Source organism: Panthera pardus, unplaced genomic scaffold (genome assembly GCF_024362965.1).
Source record: "Panthera pardus isolate Hobbes unplaced genomic scaffold, ASM2436296v1 HiC_scaffold_27, whole genome shotgun sequence".
Lineage (NCBI taxonomy): Eukaryota > Metazoa > Chordata > Mammalia > Carnivora > Felidae > Panthera > Panthera pardus.
Genome location: NW_026526843.1, coordinates 1,768,556 through 1,780,646, shown reverse-complemented (window position 1 = coordinate 1,780,646; position 12,091 = coordinate 1,768,556). Strand labels below are relative to the sequence as shown.

Sequence of the window (12,091 nt, the reverse complement as noted above, 5' to 3'; positions counted from 1 at the left end):
CGGCGCCGCCGCGAGCCCGCCCGCCATTGGGTGCGGCGGCCAGGGTGGGGCGGGGCCTCGGCGACGACGCTACCAATTGGTTGGGGTTTGTGTCCGTTCCGGCCAGGGAAAAGGGGGTGGAAACCGTGTCAAGCTCCCGATTGGTTGCCGTCGACCGTCATTTGGGGAAAAGAGGCGGCTTGGGCGCGGAGGGGCAGGTTTAGTGGGAGGAATTTGAATATTAAGGATTAATAGGCCCTTGCGGATGCTGGGGCAAGTAAAGGCCTAGGCTTCGCACGTCTTTTTGCGTGGCCCTTCCGGGCCGTTGACCCTCTGTACACAAACGCGCAAACTGCGCTGCCATAAGAGTTTCACCGCACCCGCATTTTCTCAATATCGTCACCTTCAGTAGAAGCAGCAAAGTTGCCTGCCCTGGAGCCTGACGTTGTTCCAGACGAGGGACCTTCGAGGGACCTTCGTTTCAGGGGCCTACCTATTGCATTCTTTCATCTGAGCCCGCCTCTCATAGGATCAAGGAATAAATAACAAATCACAGCCCTGGCCTTCCTGAAACTCTGGTCGGAGGAGACGGTGCATGCCAGGACTGCACCGAGACCTGTCATTTTATCAGATGGTTTGCTGGAGGTGTGGCGAAGGGGCATTGGGAGCACAAAGGAAGCAGCACTTAGCTCTGCCAGGAGGGGAGAGGGAAGACTTCCTAGAGGAGCTGATTTGGGAGCTAAGATCCAGCAATTCTGTGTCAGAAAAAAATATTTAAGACTATGAGAAAAGTTTTATCTAATGGGGTGTTCAGGACAGGACTATTTCTCAAGGCAACCTTACTCGGATTCCAGCCATCATCCAATCAATCCAATGCTCCTTGTACTAGTTCTGTGCTTAACAAGGAATCTTCTAGTTCTGCTTCTTCCCCCCGCCCCCACTTCATTTATTAAATACCTGCTATATGCCAGGTTCTGGACTCACGGTACTGAACAAGACTGTAAACTAACATTCTTGTGGCAAAGATTTATACTAAACATATAATACAATAAATAAGTATATATAATATAATGTTACATAATGATAAGGGCTTTGAGACAGATAAAACAAGGGTGAAGGAGGAGCTATCTAGATATCTGTAGGCTTTTGCCCTCATTTTATTCCCCCATATGGATATCTGAGGAGAGATATCTATTTGGCAAGTTGAAAGGCCCTGCGGAGATACTATGCCTGGAATATTGGGGAGAAAGCTTATGTGGCTAGAGAATGGTAGGGTGCACAGTTGAAGAGGCAGCTAGAGCCACCATGGGAACTGGGATCTTCTGAGATGAGAAGCCTTGGGAGGATTTTGAAGTGAGTGTTAACATCATCAGATCTATGTTGTACGTGCGGTGTGGAGAACTTCCATGGAGGGACAAAACTAGGAGGAAAAGCCCAGTCAGGATGCCCTGACAACAGTCTAGGACAGGTGATCGTGGCAGTAACTAGGGTGGTGGCAGGGGAGGTTCTGCAAAGTTGTGAGAGTCAAGCTATATTTTTAAAATTGGGCAGAAAAGATTGGATGTGGAGTATAGAGAAAGAGAGGAAACAGGGATGATTCCTGAATTTTTCACTGAGCAACTGAATGAACCGGTGCCTTTCACTATGATGGGAAAAACTGTAGGAAAAACACATTTTTGGAGGTATAGACCAAGAGTCCTGTTTTGGCCGTGTTAAGCTTGGAGCGCCCATTAGATGTGCAAGGGGAGATGTTGAGTAGGCGTTTGGGTTAATAACAAGTTCAGCATCCAACTCAAGAAGCTATCAAAGAAACAGCAGAGTAAACCTGGAGAAAATAGAAGGAAGAAAAATAAGGATGAGTAGAAATCCATGAAACAGAAAGAAATGATAGGATTGAGAACACCAGAAGCTGATTCTTTGAAAAGCTGGGGGAAAGAGCCAACCTTTTAACAGTCTAGGTATAAAGAGAGAAAAGTCAAATTATATTAGAAATGAAAAAGAGACGTAACCACAAATACAACAGCTTATACAACAGATAATAGATAAAACATACATTTTTAAAAGGATATTATGAACAACTGTATGTCGGAAAATTGGAAAGCATAAACAAAATGAATAAATTCCTGGAAAAGCACAGATTACCAAAACTGACTCTAGAAACATAACACCTGGATAGACCCTCTATAACCACAAAGAAATTGACTATATACCATATTGTAAAAATCTACCCCCGCCAAAAAAAAGAAAAAGAAAAACAATGAGCTCAGAGAGCTTTACAGATGAATTCTACCAAATTGTTAGTGAATGGGTAATTCCAACCATACACTGAGGAAAAAACCTCGAAACTTATTTTATGAGACTAATGTAACTACTATAATGAGCCAATGAAAGTGTGCCACAGGATGTGTAAGTACATGTAAAAATTCTAGCCAAATAAACAGAATCCAGTGGAATATAATGATATAACCAAGTTGAGATTTATCCTAAGAATGCAAGGATGGTTTAAAATTAGAAAATCAACCTTAAGAGATTTAAGGGGAACAAATTATATGATTATTTCAATAGATACAGGAAAAGTGTTCAGTACAAGTGTAAAATATGACTACTTACGAGAAAAACAACAACCTAGACAGCTCTGAATAGAAGGCAGCTTCCTCAATCTGATCAAAGGTATCTATTAAAAAACTTAGCGTAAACATCATATTTAATGGTGTTAAGTGGGAAAAAAGCAAGAAACAGAACAGGAGCTATGGTGCAACATCACTCATGTAAAATAAAACACATGTATCCTCCTCTGATTCTCTTTTAAACCCCATCCTTTGTGTTTCACTGTGAGGAGAAAGAGCCATTAGACCTCGTAGAGAAAACCTCAGCAAGTAATAAAAATCTGGAAAATGTGGGGTGCCCAGGGGGCTCAGTTGGTTAAGTATCCGACTCTTGATTTTGGCTCATGTCATGATCTCAAGGTTCGTGAGGTCGAGCTCCACATCAGGCTCTGCTCTGACAGTGCGGAGCCTGCTCGGAATTCTTTCTCTCTCCCTCTCTCTCTTCCCCCCACCCCCCACTCATGCTCTCTCTCTCTCTCTCTCACTCACTCAAAACAAATATTTTGGAAAAGCTGGAAAATGTAATTAAAGATTCAACTCACTCTGGTTACAAAAATTATAAAACAGCTGGGAATGAACTCAAGAAATGCCAAAAACCTACATTTATTTATTTATTTTTCAATATATGAAATTTATTGTCAAATTGGTTTCCATACAACACCCAGTGCTCATCCCAAAAGGTGCCCTCTGCAATACCCATCACCCACCCTCCCCTCCCTCCCACCCCCCATCAACCCTCAGTTTGTTCTCAGTTTTTAACAGTCTCTTATGCTTTGGCTCTCTCCCCCTCTAACCTCTTTTTTTTTTTCCTTCCCCCCCTCTATGGGTTTCTGTAAAGTTTCTCAGGATCCACATAAGAGTGAGACCATATGGTATCTGTCTTTCTCTGTATGGCTTATTTCACTTAGCATCACACTCTCCAGTTCCATCCACGTTGCTACAAAAGGCCATATTTCGTTCTTTCTCATTGCCACGTAGTATTCCATTGTGTATATAAACCACAATTTCTTTATCCATTCATCAGTTGATAGACATTTAGGCTCTTTCCATAATTTGGCTATTGTTGAGAGTGTTGCTATAAACATTGGGGTCCAAGTGCCCCTATGCATCAGTACTCCTGTATCTCTTGGGTACATTCCTAGCAGTGCTATTGCTGGGTCATAGGGTAGGTCTATTTTTAATTTTCTGAGGAACCTCCACACTGTTTTCCAGAGCGGCTGCACCAGTTTGCATTCCCACCAACAGTGCAAGAGGGTTCCCGTTTCTCCACATCCTCGCCAGCATCTATAGTCTCCTGATTTGTTCATTTTGGCCACTCTGACTGGCGTGAGGTGATATCTGAGTGTGGTTTGGATTTGTATTTCCCTGATAAGGAGCGACGTTGAACATCTTTTCATGTGCCTGTTGGTCATCCGGATGTCTTCTTTAGAGAAGTGTCTATTCATGTTTTCTCAAAAACCTATATTTAAAAGCTATAACACTTACCGAAAAACATAAAAGAAGACCTGAAAAAAAAAAAAAAAAGAAAGAAACTATCATACTCCTAGAAGGAGGTCGACATAATAAAGATGTCAATTTTGTTGAACCATTCATTTATGCATTTTTATTTGGTGATGTTTATAACAGTACCCTAAACCTAATTTGAGAGACACTGGATGTCATTAGTTTATTATAAAAGAGAGCCATGAAAATTATCTACCTGATGAAAGATATCACAAATTCACTGGAATGGGCAGCTTCACTTGATGCCATTTCGATAATTACGTATTTCAGTCTCCATTCTTGCCAAGACTGTCTCCATCTCTAAATAAGAACCACTTGGGTGCCTTCACATTCTGGGAGAACTTGATCTCCAACTTTCATACCAACCGCTTGAATCTCTCCACCCTTTCCTTCAGGGCACTCCTTCAGAGCCCTAGCCAACGACCGTTGCTTGCAAGACTTTTCCTTGAGATTTTTCTGGAAGCACAATGCCTCCTTTAGTTACAGTTTTGGCTGCACTCCTTTCAACCAAAAGCCGGTCAAAGAGGGGAAGAAACTCTCTAAATGCCTGTCCTGCTTTGACTCCAGCCGCCACAGCGCGAACTCTGCTTTGGAGCTGCCGCCGCAAGAAGGTGTCAATTCTTCAGGAATTAATCTGGAAATTTTTTTCCCAAGTCAAAATCAAGGAGTTTTTGTGGACTGGAGCAAGTTCACTCAAGATTGGGAAGAGTAAGTGTACAAGACTAGAAGTCAAGACATTTTTTAAAGAGAAAACCAATGAAGAGGGTCTTGCTAAATACCTTAGTTTCAATAAATGAGGCTTAAATAATCCAAATGCACTTTTACCATTGAAAAGTAGAAAAATATACTAGAGTTTTCAGTATACACTTGTGGGGGGGGGGGCGCCTGGGTGGCTCAGTTGGCTACACGCCCGACTCCTGATTCCGGCTCAGGTCGCGATCTCACAGTTTGTGGGTTCCAGCCCTGCGTCGGGCTCTGCGCTGGCAATGCGGAGCCTGCTTGGGATTCTCTCCCCCTCTCTCTCTGCCCCTTCCCATCTCTCACGTGTGTGTGTGTGCTTGCGTGCTCTCTCTCTCTCTCTCTCTCTCAAAATAAATAAACAAAGTTAAAAAAAATAAAATATTCACTGGTAGAACTAAAAATGTGTCATTTAAAACATTGGGTTAGACTATTTTTTAAATGGGTGCCCTCAAAATTCAGACTGTACGGGGCGCCTGGGTGGCGCAGTCGGTTAAGCGTCCGACTTCAGCCAGGTCACGATCTCGCGGTCCGTGAGTTCGAGCCCCGCGTCAGGCTCTGGGCTGATGGCTCGGAGCCTGGAGCCTGTTTCCGATTCTGTGTCTCCCTCTCTCTCTGCCCCTCCCCCGTTCATGCTCTGTCTCTCTCTGTCCCAAAAATAAAATAAAAAAAAAAAAAAACGTTGAAAAAAGAAAAAAAAAAAAATTCAGACTGTACAAGATAAAAACCAGGAAAACACAGTATGAATAGCAGTTGACAGAAAAACAACAACCAGAAGGATTTTATCGATAAAACAGACAGAGCACCAACTTCTACTCAATCTGTCTAAAAATCCCTTGAACTGATAAGATTGTATATATTTTTTAAAAAGGAAATGCAAAATGACACTGGAAAATAAGAAGGGTAAAAACAGACAGTCCAGAGGTTTAGAGCTAGCATCTCAGATGATACCACAAAAAATTGAAAACATAAATTTGTTTCAAGTACTATGGGACATTTCCCAAAGTTACTTATGAATTAGACTCCTCAAACCAAAAGTCTCAGTCAATTTCAAACTATAGAAAGCGTGCAGTCCAGTCTCTGGCAACAATAGAATAAAATGAAAACTCAGAAACAAAAGAATGGGCAAAAGTAAAACAAAACAAAACGAAACGAAAAACCACTCTCTGCTTGGAAGTGTTAAGACAGACTTCAAAATAGCTCTCTGGTTAAAGGGGAAACAGAAACCAAAATGATAAGCTCTTCAGAAACGACCAACTGTGACAGTTCCACGTATTAAAACCTAAGCCGTGTGGCCAAAATGGTCATCTAGAAGAAGTTAATAACCTTAACTACCTGTACTAGAAAATAGGAAAATAGGCCAGGAATGAATAGACTTCGATACATCATGGTCACTCTCGTGCGTGCCCACACGCAGAGTTTTTCCTTCTTGACCCAAAGAAACTCGCTATAAGAACAGTATTGAGGTACAGAAAGAAATAAACCCATCAAAGTGAAGAGAGTGTGGCGAAGACGGGAGGTTCTCCACAATGGGCAGATTTCAAGTTTTTTGGAAAGCAGGTAGGAATTAGTTGAAAGAAATAGGCGGAAAAAATCGAGCCTAGCATATGTGATAAGGGAGCTACAGAAGACGTGGGAGCGAGTTCGCCCGATGTAAGACCAGAGAGTAGGCTCTGAATCGGCGGGCCTGTGGTACAAGGGCAAAATCAAAATCAATGGGACCAGAGAGTGGGAACGTCCCCTCCTCCTCTCTACCGGATAGCCGGGCTGACAGCTGGCGGAGGCCCGCAGGAAAAATACCCGACAGTTCTCTAAAGAGTTTGAATGAAATGTCTGTAGAGAGCCAGGGCTGCCAGCATGGATGTTGGCAACTCCTGGGCAATTTTCTCCTCATTCTAGCATTTGCAGAATGCGAACACGCTTCTTTGGCTCCCCGTCCTACACAGAAGAGTGGTAGCAGGAAAAACACACCTATTTGCCCTAAAGCAGATTAAATCCAAAATAGCCACCCAGCCCTTCTTTATTAAATTTAAATCAGCCATGAAGGATCATCAGAAATTTTAAGGTCTTCAACATTAAAAATAACCAAGTATAAGGGCACCTGGGTGGCCCAGTCGGCTGAGCATCCAACTTCAGCTCAGGTCGTGATCTCGCAGTTTGTGAGTTCGAGGCCCACGTCGGGGACTGTCAGTGTGGAGCCCACTTCGGAATCTCTGCTCCTCCCCTGTGCTCTCTCTCTCTCTTTTCAAAAATAAATAAAATTATTATTTTTTTAAATCAAATATAATCTGTAGGGGAAAATGAGCTCAGAGGAACCCCAGAAAATGCAGGGAACATATGGAAAAATTTAAATTTAATTAGCATATTCAGAGAACTGAAAGAAACTATTGTATCCACAAAACAAGAATAGAATAGTATGTGAAAGGAGCAGAAAACAAAGGGTGCCTGGATAGCTCAGTCGGTTAAGCGTCCGACTTTGGCTCAGGTCATGATCTCACAGTTCATGGGTTTGAGCCCCACACCGGGCTCTGTGTTGACAGCTCAGAGTCTGGAGCCTGCTTCGGGTTCTGTGTCTCCCTTTCTCTCTGCCCCACCCCCGCTTGCACTCTGCCTCTCTTTGTCTCTCAAAAATGAATAAACGTTAAAAAAATTTTTTTTTAAAGGAGTGGAGAACAAGAAAGAATTATTGGAAATTAAATGTGATTATTGGAGTTCAAGTTCCAGTAGAAATATCAAAAGGCAAAACTGAAGAAATCTCCCAGGAAATAGAACAAAACAACACAGATGAAAAAAATATGAGAGGAAACATAAGGACTTCAAAGAATGATCTAGGAAGTCCAGCAGACAACTAACAAGAGTTCTTGTAAGATAAAACTGAGAAAAAAAGAACAGGAATCAGAATAAGTCACCTCAGACTTCATTACAACACTGGATGATAAAAGACAATAGGGCAACACGTTTTAAAAAGATAATAGGTAATAGGGTGATGCTTTCAAAATTCCAAGAGAAAATGATTTTCAATTTAGAATTCCAGCCAAAATATCCATCAAGTGTGACAATGGAATTAAAATATTTTTAGATACGGAAGGGCTAAGAAAACTCACCTCCCAAATATACTTTCTTAGGAATCTACTTGAGGATGTTCTCCAGCAACACAAGGGTGGAAGCCAAGAAAAAGGAAAATGTGGGATCCACAAAACAGTGGATCTAATCCAGGACCACAGTGATAGGAAATACTGGAGATGCCAACTGGGCAGAAGGCCTGATTGGCAATCAGCATGGATTGGACTAGGAGAATGGCAGGCCCTGGGAGAGAGGACTCCAAGAATTGAAAAAAGAGCGTGTGTATGTGAACTCAACGTATTAGCTGTTGCGATTGGGAGTTGGAAGAAAATTGAATGCGACGATGGTAATTAGTACAAGAAAATAAGGAAAAACAACTAGAAACAGCCCTAGAAACAGAATAAAAAAGAACTTACGAGGAATTTACAATCAAAATAGGAAAGAAAGCAAAACATATTATAAGTTTACCGACCGATGGTGCGTAAGAAGAGACAAATAACTCGATGCTGAAACAAGTCTTTCCTGATGGCCCAGGGCTCACCAAATTTGACTTATACAAGGGAAATGGAATCCTAGCATGTCTCTTCTTCAGCTGGCATCAAAATATATTTCTGGGAATGCCAGCTGGTGCAGCCACTCTGGAAAACAGTATGGAGGTTCCTCAAAAAATTAAAAATAGAACTACCCTATGACCCAGCAATGGCACTAGGCATTTATCCACGGGATATGGGTGTGCTGTTTCGAAGGGATACAGGCACCCCCATGTTTATGCAGCACTATCAGCAATAGCCAAAGTATGGAAGGAGCCCAAATGTCCCTCGATGGATGGGTGGAGAAAGAAGATGTGGTCTATATAGACAATGGAGTACGACTCGGCCATCAAAAAGAATGAAATCTTGCCATTTGCAACTACGTGGATGGAACTGGAGGCTATTATGCTAAGCGAAATTAGTCAGTCAGAGAAAGACAAGTATCATATGACTTCACTCATAGGAGGACTTTAAGAGACAAAACAGATGAACACGAGGGAAGGGAAACAAAAATCATATAAAAACAGGGAGGGGGACAACACAGAAGAGACTCACAAATATGGAGAACAAACTGAGGGTTGCTGGAGGGGGTGTGGGAGGGGGGATGGGCTAAATGGGGAAGGGGCACTAAGGAACCTACTCCTGAAATCATTGTTGCACTAGATGCTAACTAATTGGGATGTACATTTTAAAAAATAAAAAATTACATTAAAATATATATATTTACATAAACATCATAACGTGCATTTGTGTCTTTGGTTTTCACCTGGTAGAGTCAGCCTATGCACAAAACGCAGAACGACAGGCTTGTGTGGCAGGATGGGACACGGCCCCCTTCTCCTTATGTGTAGCGTGAAGGGTTGACTCAGCAGGCCCGTGTGCTCCTGAGAGAGGCCTTGGGGAACCCCTGCCACATCAGATTCGATAGTCATACTGCTCTCTTTAGTTGTTTGTAAGTATAAATAATACACTCGAACCTCCCGTGCTGTTAACTTTCAATAGAAATGTATCTTTGACCACTCGACAGCAGCTTCGCTTTACCTTTGCGCTGTCGGAGCTAACATTTACGTGTCATCCCGATACAGGTGAAAAGATAATCTCCGAGAAGTAAGAGAGTGGAGGGAAGGGGAACAGAAACATTGGGCTCTGAAGGGGTCCGAGAAGTGATGCCCATTGTTTCCCCGAGTGTCATGGAACGTGACGATACGATTCTAGGGCTCATTGGAGTAACTCTGCAAGATGGGCCACAGAAACGGTGACTCGACGTGTTGATGAGACAGCACAGCTCTGCTACTGAAAGAGGCAAGTGATCAGTGGGACTGAGAGCTGCCCCGAAGAGACCCAGACACCCTCGGGACAGATGCCCCTTTCCCCTTGTTTGTAGAGCCCTGCTTAGATTCTGGCTTCCGCTCTTGTGTGCCTCAGGAAGAAACCCTGCTGTGGGAAACTGTGGTGGCCACTAAGCTGGCTCCGGCCCGTGGTAAGTTCCGGGAAGTCCTCTGGGGCCTTCTGGGAAGCCACAGCCCCTCTGCTCCTCCTGGGCTGGGTTGGGTCCGGAGGTGACTTCTGAAGCAGTGGCGATAGCTCACTGAGGCATCAAGGATGTCTTTAGGAGAACTTTCTCTGTGGTTAAGGGTTCCCCTGTGGTTAAGTGTTCTGTTGCCTACATCACAAGTTGTTTGTGACCCTGGGGGGCTTATGGCCCTTCTGTGAGGTCTTGGAGGGATTAGAGACTTCCTCGGTATCTGTTATTTCCCAGTTTGGGCTTTTAATTTCGTTTTCTTTTTTTTTTTTTATTAAAAAAATGTTAATATTTATTCATTTTTGAGAGAGAGAGAGACAGACAGACAGACAGACAGCACGAGCGGGGGAGGGCAGAGAGAGAGGGAGACACAGAATCCGAAGCAGGCTCCGGGCTCCAGGCTCAGAGCTATCAGCACAGAGCCCGACGTGGGGCCCAAACTCTCGAACCCTTGAGATCATGACCTGAGCCGAAATCCAGAGGTGGAGGCTTAACCGACTGAGCCACCCAGGCTCCCCTAATTTTGTTTTCTTTTGTATTTTTTTTTTTTTTACCCCTTATGTAGGTTGGCTACTGTTTTATCTTTTTGTCTTGTTTTTGGGTTCTCAAAGAACCAGTTTTGAGATTATCAGTTCTCTGGTTTCTCTGTGTACCAGCTCAGTACTTTCTGTTCTCATCATTCCTGTTTTCTAGGCATTTGGCAAGTTTTCTTTGACTTTTTTTAACGAAAGATTTTTTTTTAAGGGAGTTAAAAAAATTTTTTTTAATGTTTATTCATTCTTTGAGAGACATAGAGAAAGCCTGGGTGGGGGAGGGGCACAGAATCGGAAGCAGGTTCCAGGCTCTGAGCTGTCAGCACAGAGCCCAACTCGGGGCTCAAACCCATAAACCGTGAGATCATGACCTGAGCCGAAGTCAGACGCTCAACTGAGCCACTCAGGCGCCCCTTAAAGGGAGCTTTAAATTCTAAAGGTAGGCTTCTGTTTTGTTTTCCATTTTAGTTGCTAACATTCTATTCCAACAATGTGTTCATATTCTTTTCTGTTTTTTGAAATGTCTTCAGGACCCTTTCTGGCTTAGTATGCGGTCAGTGGTTCGTCTCTCCCTTCCCTCTGCCAAGATGCCCAGCATGGGCTTTTCCTTATTGTGGTCTCAAACTGGCTATTTTAGGCATTAAGGTCCTCCCAGGAAAACAGAAACCACTTCAAGTGAGGGCATTGAATGCCAGGAAAGGGTCACCTAGGACTACTGGGAGGTTAATGTGCAGGCAGCTTAGAGATCCACCTGGGTAGGAGGTCACTGCCATTCCTAGGGTGGAATCAAGGAGGGCTCCTGGTGAGAGCTGCAGCTGCCGCCCCTGAGACAAAGAGGAAGACCGTCCCCTTCCTCCTCCTCTCTAGTCTTGCTCATGCCTTCCATGATCAATCCCTGCCGGAAACCGGCTAAGCCCCAAGCCTGGGAAGGGCCGGCAGCAAGGCCTCTCCCCACAGGGTGAGGGAGAGGTGAGCAGCGGATCTCAGGACAAACAGGCCCATGCGTGAACTTTAAAAGCCTAGGAAGTGGGGGCGCCTGGGTGGCTCAGCCGGTTAGGCATCCAACTCTTGGTTTCAGCTCAGGTCACGATCTCATGGCTCATGGGTTCGAGCCCTGCATCGGACTTACACTGACAGCATGGAGCCTGCTTGGGATTCTGTCTCCCTCTCTCTCCACACCCACCCCCGCACACACACGCTTTCTCTCTCTCTCTCTCTCTCTCTCTCTCTCTCTCTCAATAAATAAATAAATGAAAGTCTAGGAAGTAAGTACACTCTTCCCTCCTCCTTCTCTGCCTGCTTCTCTGGCGAACTTTGTGTTTACGGTATTGCTTTCAGATCTTCTAGTGCTTTTATTTATGCCTTTAAATAATCCAGTCAAACCTTTACTACGCGACTGATCAACATTGAACGATATCTACTGACAAGGGCAACTTTTGTCGAGAGCTCAGGGCATCGGGGAATCTTTCTCTCACCTCTCCTCCCTCCATGCTTGCTTCCGTTCTCTGACTTCTCATTTCTGTACCCTCGCGGCTCTGTGTCTCGCGGTTCTCGGTCTTCACGGACAAATGTCCCGGCTCATTTGAACAGCCCGTGCACCGGCTGAACTCCTCAGAG

At 43.9% G+C, this 12,091-nt stretch overlaps 1 pseudogene; it reads right to left on the bottom strand.

Annotated features, from left to right (window-relative positions):
• Positions 1 to 4,354: 4,354 nt before the first annotated feature.
• LOC109259831 (10 kDa heat shock protein, mitochondrial-like) lies at positions 4,355 to 11,964 on the bottom strand (annotated as a pseudogene).
• Between the last annotated feature and the right edge of the window lie 127 nt (positions 11,965 to 12,091).